Source organism: Schistocerca gregaria, chromosome 5 (genome assembly GCF_023897955.1).
Source record: "Schistocerca gregaria isolate iqSchGreg1 chromosome 5, iqSchGreg1.2, whole genome shotgun sequence".
In the NCBI taxonomy this organism is placed as follows: domain Eukaryota; kingdom Metazoa; phylum Arthropoda; class Insecta; order Orthoptera; family Acrididae; genus Schistocerca; species Schistocerca gregaria.
In genome coordinates this window covers 648,497,473-648,517,244 of record NC_064924.1, presented here as the reverse complement: position 1 = coordinate 648,517,244, position 19,772 = coordinate 648,497,473, and positions in this window count along the sequence as shown.

Here is a 19,772-nt window from a genome sequence, read left to right as displayed (position 1 = left end):
CATTTTATGAAGTGTTATTGGCATCTAATTTATAATTAGTTAAATAAATTCCCCATTTGAAATTTCCTGGCAGATTAAAACTGCGTGCTGGACCGAGGCTCGAACTCGGGGCCTTTGCCTTTCGCGGGCATGTAGAGCACATGCCCTCGAAAGGCAAAAGTCCCGAGTTCGAGTTCCATTCGGCACACAGTTTTAACCCGCCAGGAAGTTAAATATCAGCGCACACTCCGCCGCAGAGTAAAAATCTCATTCTAGCTCCAAATTCAGCTTTTTTTAAAAAAAAACATCAAAACGCTTTTCAAAACACACGACGTAAAGATGAAATCATTGCAATATCTTCAGCTGATCAGTTAATACAACGTCCTTTCACAACCACTTGTTGACAGTCAGAAAAGGCTCCTCAGTCACTTCACTAAACGTTTTCTTTTAAATAACTCAGCTTTCCACCAAGAGAGACGATTTTATAAATATGTATACATTTACCTACGTTTTAGATATATGTTCCCATATTTCCTAATTGTTGACATAAACACGTATTATCGCATTGCCAGCAATGTTTATTTTCATCGTAATTGCTTTTTCTACCAGCAGTATCTTCATTACATGATGTTACATTTATAGTTAAACTCTACTACTTCTTTAAGGTGACTTTGTTTTAGCCCTCGAACTTTTCCTTCCGAAGATGGAAGATGTAGCCGTCCTGGGTGGCCGAGGGGTTCTAGGCGCTACAGTCTGGAACCGCGCGACAGCTACAGTCGCAGGTTCGAATCCTGCCTCGGACATGGAAGTGTGTTAAGTCCTTAGGTTAGGTTTAAGTAGTTCTGAGTTGTAGGGGTCTGATGACCTCAGACGTTAAGACCCATAGTGCTCAGAGCCATTTGGAAGATGTAGAGCTGGAACAGCATCAGGCTTCAGCTTCTGTTTGTACATGCCTTTATCACTAGAATCATCAAAATGTACGGAACACACACGAGAAGTAGCCACTGAAAACTGATTGATAATTTTCAAGCATTTGTCCGTTTTCATTTCGTTTTATTGGAACTAGGCACTATTTGAAAGTTGATTCGTAACTTCTTTTGTTGTATGTAGCGGTTAAAACAACACGCGATCGCGCAGAAAATTATTATCTTTACTGAACAAATTCAAAAGGTGCTCTCAGCACTTCTCGACGAACTGATAAGAGTAGCGTAACTCTGCACTTAATCGTAAATCACGGATTATGCTGTTTGAGAGTTGGAAATCGCTAAGCTACAAAACTTGCAGCGAGATGCAGGAGGACCTGCGGAGTATCGACGTTTGCTGCAGCGATTGGCAGTTGGTCCTCAACGTAAACAAATGTGGCTCATTGCGTATAAATATTATAGACAGGCCAGAAGCCACATTACACTGAGGTGGCAAAAGTCGTGCGATACATCTTAATGTCGTGTCGGATCTCCTTTTGCTCGGCCCAGCGCAGCGATTCGACATGGCATGGACTGAACAAGTCACTGCAAGTTCCGTTCAGAAATATCGAGGCGCGCTGCCTCTACAGCCACCCGTAACTGTAAAAGTGTTGCCGGTGCAGGATTTTGTGACCGAACTGACCTCTCCATTATGTCCCATAAATGTTTTATGGCATTCATGTCTGGCTATCTGCTCGAAATTTCCAGAAAACTCTTCAAAACAATCGTTAAAAATTTTCACGTAGAGACATGGTGTAGTGCCATCCATAATAATTCAATTGGCGCTGGGAAGATTGGGTCCATGAATGACTGCAGGTGGTACCCAAGTAGCCGAACATAGCCATTTCCAGTCATTGATCGGTTACGTTGGACCAGCGCACCCAGTCCATTCCGTGTTAATAGAGCCCCCAACATTATGGAGCAACCAAGAGCTTGCAGAGTGCCTTGTTGACAACTTCAGTCCATGGCTTCGTGGGATGTGCACCACACTCGGAACCTACGATCTGGTTTTACCATGAAATCGGGACTCGTATGTCCAGGCCTCGGTTTTTCTGTAACCTCGAGTCCAACCAACATAGTCACGAGCCCTTGAGTCGCAGCAGGCGATGTCGTGCTATTGGCTAAGGCACTCGAAACAGTCGTGTGCTACTATAGCCTAGTGCCAAATTCCGCAGCACTGTCTTAACGGATACGTTCGTCTTAGTCCCACATTAGTTTTTGCGGTTACTGCACGCGGTGTTGCTTGTCTGTTAGCACTGGCATCTCTACGCAAACGCCGCTGCTTTCGATAGTGAAGTCCATAGTGATAGGTAATGTCTGATCATAATTGATATTCTCGGCACACGCTTGACACTGTGGCCCTAAGAATTTTGAATTTCGTTACTTTTTCCGAAATGAAATGTACTATGAATGAAGCTTTAACTACCATTTCGCCTTAAAAGTCTGTTAATCTGTTAGTTCCAGTTCTGTGGCTATAATCATGCCGGAAATACACTCCTGGAAATTGAAATAAGAACACCGTGAATTTATTGTCCCAGGAACGGGAAACTTTATTGACACATTCCTGGGGTCAGATACATCACATGATCACACTGACAGAACCACAGGCACATAGACACAGGCAACAGAGCATGCACAATGTCGGCACTAGTACAGTGTATATCCAACTTTCGCAGCAATGCAAGATGCTATTCTCCCATGGAGACGAGCGTGGAGATGCTGGATGTAGTCCTGTGGAACGGCTTGCCATGCCATTTCCACCTGGCGCCTCAGTTGGACCAGCGTTCGTGCTGGACGTGCAGACCGCGTGAGACGACGCTTCATCCAGTCCCCAATATGCTCAATGGGGGACAGATCCGGAGATCTTGATGGCCAGGGTAGTTGACTTACACCTTCTAGAGCACGTTGGGTGGCACGGGATACATGCGGACGTGCATTGTCCTGTTGGAACAGCAAGTTCCCTTGCCTGTCTAGGAATGGTAGAACGATTGGTTCGATGACGGTTTGGATGTACCGTGCACTATTCAGTGTCCCCTCGACGATCACCAGAGGTGTACGGCCAGTGTAGGAGATCGCTCCTCACACCATGATGCCGGGTGTAGGCTCTGTGTGCTTCGGTCGTATGCAGTCCTGATTGTGGCGCTCACCTGCACGGCGCCAAACACGCATACGACCATCATTGGCACCAAGGCAGAAGGGACTCTCATCGCTGAAGACGACACGTCTCCATTCGTCCCTCCATTCACGCCTGTCGCGACACCACTGGAGGCGGGCTGCACGATATTGGGGCGTGAGCGGAAGACGGCCTAACGGTGTGCGGGACCGTAGCCCAGCTTCATGGAGACGGTGCCGAATGGTCCTCGCCGATACCCCAGGAGCAACAGTGTCCCTAATTCGCTGGGAAGTGGCGGAGCGGTCCCCTACGGCACTGCGTAGGATCGTACGGTCTTGGCGTCCATCCGTGCGTCGCTGCGGTCCGGTCCCAGGTCGACGGGCACGTGCACCTTCCGCCGACCACTGGCGACAACATCGATGTACTGTGGAGACCTCACGCCCCACGTGTTGAGCAATTCGGCGGTACGTCCACCAGGCCTCCCGCATGCCCACTATACGCCCTCGCTCAAAGTGCGTCAACTGCACATACGGTTTACGTCCACGCTGTCGCGGCATGCTACCAGTGTTAAAGACTGCGATGGAGCTCCGTATGCCACGGCAAACTGGCTGACACTGACGGAGGCGGTGCACAAATGCTGCGCAGCTAGCGCCATTCGACGGCCAACACCGTGGTTTTTGGTGTGTCCGCTGTGCCGTGCGTGTGATCATTGCTTGTACAGCAGTCTCGCAGTGTCCGGAGCAAGTATGGTGGGTCTGACACACCGGTGTCAATCTGTTCTTTTTTCCATTTCCAGAAGTGTATTTTCACATGTATCACCTGAGCGCAACTGACAGCTTCGCCAATTCATTGCCTTTTTATTCCTTGTATACACCATACCACCGTCATCTGTATATTTGCAAATCGCTATCCCACGTGTTATGTCACCTCAGTGAATTTTATGATCACCCAAATGAGGAAATCACTGCAAGCGGTTACTTACATTAAAAAGCCTTACATTCACTCAAAACGCAATGACAACGCAATCCGTTATGGCTGTGTCGCTCTACTGAACGACAATAACGTCTATGAATACAGCGCAACAGCTTGCTACCGTGTACACAACCCGTGTTGCTTACGATGTAGCCTAGTAGGTGCGCTTTTAAGTGCTTCGTGACATTCAGTGAACTGAAACTGCTTCTCGATGAAAAGGAGTAAGATGTCGCATGAAGAGCGATATTTCGAAAAGAAATCAGTTCCATGACTTTCAAATTGTAAACACCCTCGAAAGGCAATCACACCTTCCCGGCGACAATTGCGATAGCACGAGCGCCGATCATTTACTTTGAACAAAATTTGAGAGATTTTTTTCACCGCGGAATCGTCAAAGACCAGATTTTCGCTATCCTCGTAGCTACAATGTTTCATATTCTTGCAACGAGGACACGTGCACCCAAAGCGAAGATTTATGAGGCTGGCTGAGACTGCTAAATAGGCCCAGGGTCTCAATTGCTGAAGTTGTTCCTGATGTATTTCCTCTTTAAAACAAAATGATGTTCTGCTTTGAGTACTGTGGTAGTCCAACAGTACTGTCACCAACTGCCACAACGGTACTGCCATATAAATTTAGTGGTTGCTCCACATCCCGCAGTAAGATTAATCTATTACTTTGTAAAATAGTAGTCACAAAGCTCCCATTCATTATGTGCTTTTGACATGTTCTCCAGATTAAGATTTCCCATGTAATAAATAAATTCAATTCTAAGGTGGCCAGGTTTGCAAATCGATATACAGGTACTGCCTTCATATTGCTCGAGAATCGCAGCAGGTGCTGCATTCGTGTCTGACAATTGGTATACAAGTGTTGGGGGTTGATTTGTTTACTGCATGATAGCAAGTTGCGTTGACTGGACGTGTCACTGCACTTGAACGGCCGGGAGCATTTCTGGATGCTTATTATTCACCAATGTGGGTACTACACTTTTGCTGAACTGATAGTTCTATTTAATGTTCCAGAATGATGTTTATTTAATGTTCTTGATCCTGTTTTGCCATTGGTAAGTACATGTAGAGGGTATGTGAGTACAGCTTTACTGATTTTGAGTTGAACCGTATATTTAATTTTATTGTCTTTACCTCAGAATTCAGACGTAGAAATAGTCACTGTTGACTAATAGACCTAAGTTCATTCAATCTACTGTATGGGGATAAGGTCACTATGTGATTACACGGTAATTTACACTACTTAAGTTCAGGTAGGCTATGCAAGTGCTATATAAGGAGATGCGAGGCTGGGTTTCCATGGGTTGATCCTATGGCAATGTGTTCATTAACGAAAGAAGTGGATTACCGTACACTTGTTTGAGAGGTATTAAGGATTTCTTGTCAATCTGGAATCCTCACAAGGTAGAACTGACAGATGACACGAAGAACTCCCAAACGAAAAAGTTCTGTTCAGTAAGCGTGAAGCGCTCGAAAGATACTCTGGTAACATATAATCACCTTACTGTAGTTGTAAATTACTGTTGACCTGTTCAATCCGTGTTTACAAATTAAATCTGTACCTTTGAAACTCCGCCTTCTGCAAAATGCAATAATAAAGAAATATATAGTGTTTCGGAGAAGGGGTTGTGTGCAAATTTGCGTGGCAGACGCTGCACGAAAAGCCATTCTTCTTCACAGAGAATATTAACGTTTAACTTCCAAGAGGATATATTCCAAGAACTGTGGAAACACATTACTTTCTCCGACATACATTTCGCGAAAATTCCGCTACCAGGAAGTCAGATAAATTAGAGCACCCGTAAGCTTAATGGCGGCCCCTCTTTCCGTACATAATTCGCGAATGGAAAAGGGAGGAGATGATATTGGTACCGGAAGCAACCTATGCCACACACCGTAAGGTGGCTTGTGGATTATCAACTCTATGTGAATTATAAATTGTAATCCCCTGAACTAAGTACAATCTATGAAATAGTTTAAATCTCCGTTAAGACGAGAATGTTAACCAAAAATATCATTGAAGTGTTCTGTCAGACGACATACGTAGAAAAGAACTAACGTAATCACCATCATCGTCTTTACTTGAAGTATTAGGACTTTTTGATTTGCCTGTTACTATACACATCGCTTTTCGATCTTCCTTGACTTCTCCCAACTGGCTTAAATCTTCTTATATGGGGAGGTAATAATTCGCCGTTCACTCTTTCGACGTGTTCCTTTATCTCCTTGTATTTTATTAGGGGTATTAAATACATGAAATTCTTCCTTATTTTCCTGATTTCTGTATCGAACGGCTAGTTGCATCCCTTTACTGCTCTTATAAACCTTATCCCTATTGCCCGGAAGCGATTCCTTTGACGTTTACTTAAAACCCATGATTCATTTTCGTGAACCCGCTGTGTAAGAGTCATTGTCTTCTAAAATTTCAGTCTGGTTACTTTCATCGTTTCGTATTTTACTCCACAGCTTATAGTTCGACACATATATACCGAGCCGGCGGCGGTGGTCTCGCGGTTCTAGACGCGCAGTCCGGAACCGCGCGACTGCTACGGTCGCAGATTCGAATCCTGCCTCGGGCATGGATGTGTGTGATGCCCTTAGGTTAGTTAGGTTTAAGTAGTTCTAAGTTCTAGGGGACTGATGACCACAGCAGTTGAGTCCCATAGTGCTCAGAGCCATTCGAACCATATATATCGAAATTCAGTGATCATTTCTCTATATCTGTCCAGGATATTTTCCTTAAAAAGCAATTGATTTTATCTTCGTCTTTCAAATCCTCCAATAGTACACTTTACGGATCTTATGGTACCTAATAAATGTTTTCCCCTTTGTACGTCATCTACAGCCTTCGTAAGGAATGTGTTGGCTTCTGTCCATAAAAGGCAATTCAAGGGGGAATATCTGTTAATATAATGCTTCGAGATATCCAGGAAAGCATTAATTGGAGTGACGTATGAACTACAGTTATTGATGTTATTGAAAAATTGAAATGTAGCTTTATATGCAGACGTCGTTTCTATTTGGTACTGGAAAAATCAGCAATGAACCGGATTATTAACAGAAAATCATATCGGAGTTGGTATAAAAATTGGGAATAATTTCTTTTATCATTAATTTGGCACATTCTGCTCCAAGTCTTCTGATTCTATTTAGTACATTTTGGTTAAGACTTGATAAATATGAAATAGTTATCCGTAGTGGCATCATTTTAAAATTGAAATTAATGAACTTAATATGTACACTCATGCTCGTAAATTGCCGATAATGCTGACGAAAATTTAAAGAACGCTCTGATGGGCAGTTTACGGGTTTAAATCACCTCAAGGTATTACCTAGCGGTGCATTTGATCCGCGGTCGTCGCACGGTGTTGGGGCAGACCACATACGTAGAGGTGTGTTGATGCATGTGAGAGTACGGTGCCGCGAGTAAATGTACAGACGTTTCCATAAGTGCTAATGGTGACGGTGTGTTGGAAATGGCTCAAAGAACACATACTGATGACGTTATGAGGGATAGAATACTAGGGCGGCTGGAGACTGGTCAAACACAGCAGGTCGTAGCACGGGACCTCCGTGTGCCACAAAGTGTGATCTCACGATTATGCCAATGATTACAGCAGAGAGGAAACCTGTCCAGGCACTACATTGCGGGACGTCCACAGTGCAAAACACTACTAGAAGACCATCAGTGCCAGCAGACCGCCACGGAGTACTGCAGGTAGCCTTGCTCGGGACCTTACCGCCGCCACTGTAACAGTTGTCTCCAGACACACAGTCTACTGACGACTGCACAGACATGGTTTATTCGCCCCGAGACCTGCAAGGTGCATTACACTGACCGCTGGTCGCAGAAATCCTGTAAAACCTGGTGTCAAGAACACGGTAAATGGTCATTGAAACAGTGGTCCCAGGTTGTGTGCCTGGATGAGTCCAGGTATAGCTTGAACAGTGATTCTCGCTGGGTTTTCATCTGGAGTGGACCAATAACCAGATACCAACCCCTTAATGTCCTTGAGAGGGACCTGTATGGAGGTCGTGGTTTGATGGGAGTGGTATTATGATTGGTGGACGTACACTCCTGCATGTCCTTGACAGGGGAGCTGTGACAGGTCAGGTGTATCGGGGCGTCATTTTGCAGCACTATGTCTGCCTTTTCAGGGGTGCCGTGGGTCCCACGTCCCTACTGATGGACGATAACACACGGCCCCATGAAGCTGCCATCATGCAGGAGATATCAGGCAGATGAAGTGGCCTGTCTGTTCTCCAGACCTAAACCTCACCGAGCACGTCTAGGATGCTCTAGGTCGACATTTCGCTGCACGTCTTCAAACCCCTACGTTACTTCAGGAGCTCCGAAAGGCACTGGTGCAAGAATGGGAGGTTATAGCCCAGCAGCTGCTCGACCACCTGATCCAGAGTATGCCAACCCGTTGTGTTGCCTGTGTACGTGTGCATGGTGGTCATATCCCATGTTAATGTCGGGTTGCATGCGCAGGAAACAGTTGCGTTTTGTGGCACATGTCTTTCCGGATGGTTTTCTCAATTTATCACCAATACCGTGGACTTACAGATCTGCGTCGTGTGTGTTCCCTATGTGCCTATGGTATTAGCGCCAGTTTTGTGTAGTGCCACGTTGAATGGCACCACATTCTGTATATCCTTAATTTATGAGCATGAGTGTAATTCAATGGGCACACAAGACATTGCATGTACTATGACGTGAAGGTGGATTTATCTTCAGTAAGAAAACAAGTAAGTGATATTCAGTACACTACCTTTTCCCGTTGTGACATGTCATCCAGATCTAGAATTAATTGACTTTCAGAATCGTCAGCAACAAGTCTCATCTTTAGAGCCAGGCTATATGTTAAGCTAGCAATCTGTTTAAAGGTCATAAGGTTATTGGCACACATGTGGGACGAAGACACTGATCCAGTGCGTACGTGAGCAGTGAGGTATCATCTAAATCTAAGATCCATATAGGGAAGCCAACAACTAAAGGTGATATTCAGAAACAATTCCGTGTGTGGGTCCCGCTTTTTACACTAAATGAAAGATGTAGATGCGCTTTTGACTGTGCAGTTGATAAAAGATGGCAATGATTATCAGCGAGTTAGAAAAGAACAGGCGTAGCAGAACAGAGTATCAAACAAAGAAACATTGTTTTCTGCCAAGTTCCTACGGAGGAGCTTTTTCACTGGTGGGATAGTGGGAAAATGTAGGGGATCTACAAAGGAAAATGCCTGCAAAAGACTCAAGCGATTCTGTCTGGATCTCTACTCAACTATGTAGGACCCATACCACATGGAGATAACAGAGAATACAGACGGCCGACCGCGGTGGTCTCGCGGTTCTAGGCGCTCAGTCCGGAACCGCGCGACTGCTACTGTCGCAGGTTCGAATCCTGCCTCGGACATGGATGTGTGTGGTGTGCTTAGGTTAGTTAGGTTTAAGTAGTTCTAAGTTCTAGGGGACTGATGACTACAGATGTTAAGTCCCATAGTGCTAAGAGCCATTTGAACCATTTGATACAGATGTCTTTGTTTTACGATGTGCGTCACGAAAATGCTGAAAACCTGAAATGCCAGAAGCTTGAAGGTAGACAGTAACCATACTGTGCAAGCCTGGCTATAGAGTAATTGTGTGGAATTAAAGAATATACTACAGATCCTGACGTAACGCTCCCGTTAGAGATGTGGAAATAAGTATGCACTAATGAAAGACAGGAAAGAGGCAGTTGAGCAGCTATTTTACTACACTACCGTCTGGAGACTATTCCATTTATGGAGCTCATAAGGTCTCTCAGTTGATCAAATTTAATTCCTCAGAATCAGATGCAAAAACAAATCAGATGTAAATTTGATACATTCAGCAGATTTTCTTAGTTGGCTGACTTCTTTATTTCTTAGATAAAGAGTCGTCGAATTATTAACCTATTACTGCCTGTTGTTCCGCACTGTATGTAGTTGACATCGTAGAAAATTGTATGTACATGTTGATAGCGGTATAGGCCCAGAATTTACTGTTGAAATGTTTGTGAAATCTTATGGGACTTAACTGCTAAGGTCATCAGTCCCTAATCTTATACACTACTTAACTAAATTTTCCTAAGGACAAACACACACACCCATGTTAGAGGGAGAACTCGAACCTCCACCGGTACCAGCCCCACAGTCCATGACTGCAGCGCCGCAGACCGCTCGGCTAATCCCGCGCGGCTCCAGGTATTACTAATTAGCGGTAATAATAATGTGTTGAACAACGTTACACCAAGATCTACATCATTTACAGGTGAAGATAGTAACTGCATTCGAAAGAACGGCTACCATTGATGACCGTGCAGTTTCTCTAGAATAAACGATAATCAACAGAAACCCTCAGTTGCCGACAGGTGTTGTTGATATACCGCGATGAGGGCAGTTGAAAACATGTGCGCGACCAGGACTTGAACCCGGGACTCTTGCTTACCGGGGAGACGCTCTATCAATCTGAGCCACCGAACACACAGATGAATAGCGCGACTGCAGGACGTATCCCTTGCACGCTACCCATGCTATGTGAATATCATGTTTTTAGGTTGGATGGTGCCTCCAAGTGCACGTGGAACAAGCTAGCCGTTTATGTTTACTTTCCCTTCGCCAGTAGTTTAGGTATTGAGGTGTGTACTTGTGGTCACAAAACGGAATGTCAATATTGACAGGCGTAGTACAGCTACGACGGGGCAGGAAATATCAGGTAGTACATTATGCGATGTGTCTGTGGGTGGACTGTGAGGCGCAGAGAAAACAAGCACGAAGCACATGTGTGTACATCTTAAGGTACCAATCAGTACAACACCTGTGCCTAAATCCATAACTTCCTAAACATATACATCAAAAAAGTTTAGCATCACCTCGGTTCCGAGAGTTTCGGAGCCTGCACAGAAAATTGAAATAGGGATCAACATAAACATCATTTCCACCCTTCTTATTGCTCATGAAAACCAAAGACCGCATGATGTATCATCATACAGCGAGACCTTCAGATGTGGTGGTCCAGATTAGTCTACACACCGGTAGCACTTCCTCTTGCATTGATGAATGCCTGTATTCGTTGTGGCATACTATTAACAAGTTCATGAAGGCATTGTTGGTCTAGATTGTCCCACTCCTCAACGACGATTCGGCGTAGGTCCCTCAGAGTGGTTGGTGGGTCACGTCGTCCATAAACAGCCCTTTTCAGTCTATCCAAGGCATCTTCGATACGATCCATGTCTGGAGAACGTGCTTGGAGATCTCACGCAGCAGGTCCTATCTTGAGCTCTCTAGTTTTCTGGCGGTTCTGAAATGGTTACATATTGTTCCATAAAAAAAAAAAACAGGAGAACTGCCGTAAGTCAGTAACATCTTGCCACGATATTTCGGCACAAAGTCTTTTGGCCATCTTCAGTTGAGTACAGCTGTTGAAGTTACATATTAATAAAAAGCTGCTCTTTCGTCGAACAAAGGTATTTTAACGAATCGAGTGGCCACAGTTAACAGTGGATGATTTTAATGGCCCACTTCATAAAAATGATGTTAACATATATTGAATGCTTAAGTATTAGAGACATCAGCAGTTTACAGTTGAAACCGATCGAAAATAGATTAAAAACTATGCATAGTGATTCTACGACGCAGTACGACGACCACTGCCTTCGTTCTGAGAATTGATGGAGAACCTCTATCGCGCTAGAGGCGACTTCTTGGCCGTTTTAGATGTATTACGAGACACCAGAGCGATCGTTGTCCATCTGAAGGGAGCGCTGCCGGCCGCCCTCATGAAACATGCATCACGACAGGAAGCGCACCGCCGTCCAGACGGCCAGCAGAGGTCAGGGTGGCGGCGACGGCGGCGGCGGCGGCGGTGGCGGCGATGGTGGTCTGGGGCTGCTTGCTACACAATGGCTGCGCTGCCGGCGCAGCGGCAGGCGGCGGCGCCGGGAAGGAAGTTGTAGGTAGCATCCGCCACTATTGAGGGCCGGCAGCCATAGCGGCAGCGGGGCTTATGTGAGGCCGCGTCTCAGAGGTACAGGAGGCGCCCGGCTGGCTGGGCGGGGCGCTCGCAAAGGTGGGCAATGTCAGGTGCTCTAAGTCTGAGAACTCGGCGTTTCGTAGTGAAGGGAAGGTGAGAAGGTTCCACGAGGTTCTGGACGGGTACCCGGTGACATTTACCCACCAAGAAACAAGATTCTAAAATTGAGATTTTTGTTTGTACCTAACCTAGTGACGTCAGGAGGAAGACAGGGATGCACTCTTTCAAATGGTTCAAATGGCTCGGACCACTATGCGACTTAACTTCTAAGTTCATCAGTCGCCTAGAACTTAGAACTAAATAAACCTAACTAACCTAAGGACATGACACACATCCATGCCCGAGGCAGGATTCGTACCTGCGACCATAGCGGTCGCTCGGTTCCAGAGTGTAGTGCCTAGAACCGCACGGCCACTCCGGCCGGCTGCACTGTTTCGCCCCTACTGTTCAGTCCATATTTCGAAGAATCAGTGACGGAATCAAAAAGTAGATTAAAGAGTAGGATTAACTTCCAAGATGAAAGGCTATCAGGGACACGATTTACTGATGGTATCTCTGTCTTCAGTCAACGTGAAATAGAACTACAGGATGTGTTGAATGGAGGTACGCAATAATGGGTGGGGAATATGGACTGACAATAATCTGAAAAAAGACGAAAGGGAAGAAAAAATGGCAGAAATAAGAAAAGAGAGAAACTTGGCATAGTATTGCCATGAGATGCAATAAAGGAATTCTGCTACATTGTTGTTGTTGTTGTTGTTGTTGTGGTCTTCAGTCCTGAGACTGGTTTGAAGCAGCCCTCCATGCTACTCTATCATGTGCAAGCTTCTTCATCTCCCAGTACTTACTACAAACTACAGCCTTCTGAATCTGCTTAGTGTATTCATCTCTTGGTCTCCCTGTACGATTTGTACTTTCCACAGCGCCCCCCCCCCCTCCCAATGCTAAATTTGTGATCCCTTGATGCCTCAGAACATTTCCTTCTTGTCAAGTTGTGCCACAAACTCCCCTTCTCCCCAATTCTGTTCAATACCACCTCATTAGTTATGTGATCTACCAATGTAATCTTCAGCAGTCTTCTGTAGCGCCACATTTCGGAAGCTTCTATTCTCATCTTGTCGAAACTATTTATCGTCCATGTTTCACTTACATACGTGGCTACACTCCATACAAATACTTTCAGAAACGACTTCCTGACACTTAAATCTGTACTCGATGTTAACAAAATTCTCTTCTTCAGAAACGCTTTCGTTGTCATTGCCAGTCTACATTTTATATCCTCTACCATCATCAGTTATTTTTCTCCACAAATAGCAAAATTCCTTTACTACTTTATATGTCTCATTTCCTAACGTAATTCCCTCATCGTCACCCGACTTAATTCGACTACATTCCATTATCCTCGTTTTGCTTTTGTTGATGTTCATTTTATATCCTCCTTTCAAGACACTGTCCATTCCGTTGAACTGTTCTACCAAGTCCTTTGCTGTCTCTGACAGAATTACAATGACATCGCCATGCCTACATAGGCAGCAAAATAACCCATAATGGAAAAGAAGAGAAAATTGGAAATTTCTGGTATGGTCTTACAGGACCAAACTGCTGAGGTCATCAGTCCCTAAGCTTACGCACTAGTTAATCCAGCTGAAACTAACTTATGCTAAGGACAATACACACATCCATGCCCGAGGGAGGACTCGAACCTCCGACGGCGCACCTGCACGGACTGTGGCAAGGCGCCTCTTACCGCCCTCCAACCCCGTGCGGCGGAATAGAAGAGAATAGATGCATTTGCCATGTGGTGGTATCTTACAACAAAGCGTAACAAAAGATATAATGCCCTGTTTTATACATTTTCCCAGGACCACTGAAAGCGGTGGCCAAGCAGTTCTAGACGCTTCAATCCGGGACTGCGCGATTGCTACGGTCGCAGGTTCGAATCCTGTCTCGGGCATGGATGTGTGCAATGTCCTTAGGTTAGTTACCTTTAAGTAGTTGTATGTTCTAGGGGACTGATAACCTGAGATGTTAAGTCCCATTGTGTTCAGAGCAATTTGAACCATATTTGAACTGAAGGCGCCTGGAAACAGTTTCGGCTAAACGCAATAATTAAGTACGAAAGAAGAGTAACAATTATTCTTCTTGTGGGTTTGGCAAGCAACACTGACTAAATACGCTCTGACCTACTACATGAGCAGCTCATACTGGTTTTATTGCAGTCTGCTAGAAATACAGTAGACACAACAAGAATATTATAATACCTTCATAAGCATTTCAACATCGTTTCGGCGAGTAACGGAATGTGAAGGAGCGAATATTTTGATTCCGGAGAGTACTCACAATTCTTCTTCCTTTATTGAGAAAATGAAGATAATACTCTTTCTTCGTGAACTATATGCTTTCCAGTGGCACTCAACGGCTCCCGGAAAGAGGTTCAGAAATGTAAAAATTATCAGTACGCCAAGGAATATTTCGATAAAATAGTCATGAATTACGTGAAATGTAATGCAGTAAAGAAAGGTATAGTTAACTTTCGCTACTAGTTTGTAGACTATTACGTGTAAAGTGTGGAGAAACTGCGTCAGGCACACACAAAATAACTGTCTCTTTCAGCTCATTAGACAAATATCGTTAAATGTTTCTGTCGATACACTGGTATGCATTCTATTGATGTGAGCCGGTTTTCGAGTACTCCCTAAAGTATATGAGCAATAAATATATGCTATTTAAACAAACTATATGTCAATAGATTACAAGCATTAACGAAACAGAGATATACTCACCTGTTTTGCATGCTGTTTCCCTTACTAACGCTTATATTGAATACAAAATCTTTTCATGCCACATTTTACCGTGAGCTTCTATACAGTAAGGCCTTGCCATTCGGCTACTATACACTGAGGTGAGCAAAGTCATGCGGTAGCGATTCGCACATATACAGCTGGCGCTAGTATCACCTAAAAAAAGAAACAAAAGCGCAGTACATTAGCAGCGTTGTCATTTGTATTTAATTCACTCATATGAAAAGGCCGCACGACGGGAATTAACCAACTTAGAGCGCGGAATGGTATCTGAGGTTAGACGCATGGAAAATCAGTATTCCGAGATCCACAGTGTCACGAGAGTGTCGGCAACATGAAATATCAAGTATTTCCTATTATCATGGAGAAAGCAGCGGTAGGCGGCCTTCACTTAACAACCTAGAGCAGCGACGTTCGTGTAGAGTTGTCAGTGTTAACAGGCAAGCAGTACTGCTTGAAATAACCGCAGTAATCAAAGTGGAACGTACGACTAACGAATGAGATGAATCAGCAGACGCCCGACGCGAGTGCCTTTGCTAACAGCACGAAATTGCCTGCACTGCCTCTCCTAGGCTTGTGATCTCATCAGTTGGATACAATTTTTGAAAACATTATCATCGATCTCTTAAAATTAAAATTTAAAGAATAAAAATAGTCTTGATAGCAACTTTTTTATTTTTATTGGAGTGACTCGATTCGATTCTATTTATGAAACATCTTCAGACTCCAGATCAATGGGTGGACTCCGTAGAGCAGGTTGCGCCGACCTTTGACGCTGGAACAACTCCAACTTGCTTCTCGGAGTCCACCCATTGTTCTGGAGTCTGATGATGTTTCTTAAATAGCATCGAAACGAGTAACTCCAATAAAAATAAAAAGTTGCGGTCAAGACTGTTTTTATTCTTTAAACATCAGTTGGACCCTAGCGACTGGGAAATCGTGGCCGGTCAGATGCACCCCGATTTCCGTTGGTAAGAACCATTGGTAGGATTCAAGTGTGGCGCGGACCCCATGAAGCCGTGGACTCATGTTGTCAACAAGCAACTGTGGAAACTGGTGGTAGGTCGAAAATGGTGTGTGCTGTGTTTACACAGATGGACTGTGTCTTCTGGTCCTGTTGAACAGAGTATTGGCTGAAAATGGTTATCTTCGGATTAATGTTCCCAAAGGGGGTGGAAATTTTATCAACGATCAGGCCAAAATCTTTTGCGATCACTTCGAAGAACTTTCTGAACAATTCAAGCTAGTGGTTTGACCACACAAATCACCCGACTTGAATCGCATCGAATTTTTATGGGACGTGATAGATAGGTCAGTTCGTTTACAAAATTCTGTGAAACTATAGAGGCAGAAGGGCTCAGTATTTCAGACGGGGACATCCAATGAATTTTTGAGTTCACGCCACGTCGATTTGCTGCCCTATGCCGGCCAAAATGAGGTCTGACAGGATGTTAAGAGGTATGCCACCTCACTTTGTTTATCAACGTTGATTGCTTTAGTATTTAAAATGTAAGCAAATCGTACTGATATTGACAAGTACGTTAATCGACCTCTGTTACACATCGTGTCTCCTATTCACACCCTACACTCGCCTACAACCAGCCCTTGTAGGCTTCCCTTGTGCTGAATCATCAAAGTGCCAAAACGAACCTGTACTCGATAGACGGCGTATGGCCGTGCCATCTGTATGCTCCGAACTGGAACTGCTTCGTTATCTGTACCCGCATGATCGGTAGCTGCAAGGTTACGAAAAGCGAAATGCAATGTTGTGTGATGCAAATGAGTGAACGTTTACCAAAGATGTGTGTATACAGATGTGATTATACAAGTGCCAGTGGGTACACGTAAGGTACATGAAATATAAAGTTAAATGCCACATCACAGTTTTACAATTGTAAATAATGTAATTTTCAAGATAATCTATAATGCTGCAATGAAAAATTTACAAGTCTATTAAAACACTTCTAGTCAAAGAAAAATACTCTCTTTATTCTACTACACATATGCTTCATACAGTTAGTGAAACAGATTTGGCTAAAAGGAACAACAACAACATAAACAAAGTTACAAAAGACAAGCAACGGATAATCTTACAGGGTCTGGCGGACAACACTGTATAAATCAGTTTGATCTGCTAAAGAAACAGCTCATGCTACTTCTCTGGCGTCATTTGGTTTTATTAAATTTGAATGGAAGTATAATACACCTCGCGTAAACACTACAAAAACTTCATAACCACTTAAAGACATCAAAACATTATTTTGGTCAGTGACGGAATGCGAAGAAGCTACTATTTTGCTCCACAGAGAGTACTCACAACTTTTTTCATGTATTCAGAAAATGAAGTTAATATTCTTTTTTAACGCAATGTATACTACTTTGTTCCACAGAGAGTATTCACAACCTTTTTGATGTATTGAGAAAATGAAGTTAATATTATATTTTAATGAACTACATACTACTTTGCTACACAGAGAGTACTGAAAACCATTTTCATTTATTGAGAAAATGAAGTTAATTTTCTTTTTTAATGAACTACATACTTTTCAGAGACATTCAGTGGTTCCAGAAAAGAGGTCCAGAAACGTACCTAATAGGTCAGACAATACTCCAATAAAGTACCCATGAATTACATAGAACACAAGGAAAAAAAAACAGCACAGTGTAGTTTGTGCACCGTTTTCGCGATTATTGCTTGTAAAGCGCAGACAAATGCAGACACAATTGTTTTCACGCGTTAGACTAATGCTGCAGAATGGTTCTGTCTGCGTTGTATTGACGTCCTTTGGTTTTCAGGTGCTCCATGAAGTGCACGAGAAATAAACATTTACCCATTAAAGAAAGACATGTTTACTCCAGTATGAGAATAAATTGGAAGAACTAGGCAGAGAGAGATACATTCGCCGCTTTTACGTACTAATTCTCTTACCAACGCTTATTTTGAAATATTTAATTTTTCAATGCCACATTTTACCATTTACTAGTGTACAGTACGGTCTGTCCGGTTAGCTAGCACATATTAGTGAAACTTTTGCAGCAGTTTATCCTTCTCTTTTTTTTTTTAATTATCCGTTTGTCATATTAACGTTACTTCACTCAGTATTAATAAAGTCGTCGCCAAAGGGGCAAAGGAGAACAAATGAAATATGTATTGGTATGTAGAAAAAATTACATATGTTTTGTACCCTAATAAATGTTGCAGGATAAGATCTTTTTTTTGGGAATTTTCAAATCTCAAGGGTTTATTAAATTCGTTGGTTTTAAGACTAATCTTATTGACCCAGTTTCAGTGGATTATGAAACTCGATGAAATAATTAAGGAAACAATTGGTGCCTACGACAAGAATTTCCTACTATGTGGTTGAATATCTCCTGTTTCGTGACAATGCAATTTTAAAACCGCTTCATGCATTGTAATCGCCAAGACACTAGCATCCTGTGGGAATCGTCTGCAGTTATCACCTACTTGTAGCTCTTTCATTTAACAGCTATGTAGATAAACTATTTTACTTACAGTTTCTTTTGGACATGGTAACGAGTATCTGGATAAATGTCGTCAGCAAACTCAAACTTTACACTGTACCTCCGCAGTGTTCTGTTCTTCGTAAGACAACACACATAAACAATTAAAAAGCTAAGCCACGTATACACGGAACTTTTTCCCTGTCACTGAAAGGATACATTCAGGTCTCCATAAAAATTCCCTCCTGTGTTTCCTTAGTTTAAAATGCCATCCCAGTGCTTCAGATTGTCCGTTATTGTCTCATGCAACATCCGTGTGACTTACTCATGTCCTTGAGCTAGGTACTAGGTACAAACTGCATCAAAATAGGCTACACACACACACACACACACACATACGTGCGTGAATATGCACTTACTGCTAATGAGCCAACGTAACGTTCATAGGTTTCGCTATGCAAATAGTGATTATGGTTAAAATTCTTTGGTTTAAATAACAGTCTAGATAGCAGTGATATTTATCAATTATGGACGGGTTCGACTTCAACTTAAAATTTACCTCCAAACTGTCAGCCCCCTATGGCTGGTCTAAATTTATGAGCTACTAATAATCCAGGATGTTATGTGTGACACCGCAAATACCTTAATCTCGATGCCTGCATAGCAGCATATGAATACAGCTCATTCCCCGTCCTATGACCAATTGGACAACGGTCGCATTTGGTGTGTGTGTGTGTGTGTGTGTGTGTGTGTGTGTGTGTGTTTGTGTGTAGGTGTGTAGCATTCCGCATGCCAATAAAACGATACTGCCTTCACCGTGATTTTCTTACACATTAGCCCTTGATGTGCAAGTGTAACAGGCGAATTCCATTCTGTTTGGTCGGGGAACTTTTCTACTGGTAAACACAGACTTTTAAAGAAATGTTGTTCGGTACAACAAATTCCTTGTGTAGATATGTAAGAATGCCGTCTTATATTGTTGAATTAAATAAAGATTTGACTCGCAAATGTATCCAGTATAGTCTTGCAATCTGTCTGTTGAGTGTGTAGAATAATTTAATGCAATCCAATTTCTATCAGGGAAAATTAGTTTCCGTATTTTGGCTGTGAACTTTTACCGTAGTTTCGAAGTTAACCAAAGCCTTTAACAATGTCATTTAATATACAGTAATATGTAATGCAATCCATATTACTGCGTTTGTCTACAAGTTTGATATTTGCGCTTAGCGTAACGTCATGATTAGTAGAAAGACATTATCGATTTAGTATTGTTCATTATTGTTAATTGCAGGTAATTACATCAGCTGATTCTATGATTTTTTTAATTTTTTTTTCCTAAGATTACCTGAATTTAGTGAGGAGCTTTCAGAGAATTTGTGAAATTTTCTCGGGTAAGATTTAGTTATGTACATGACATCCTGG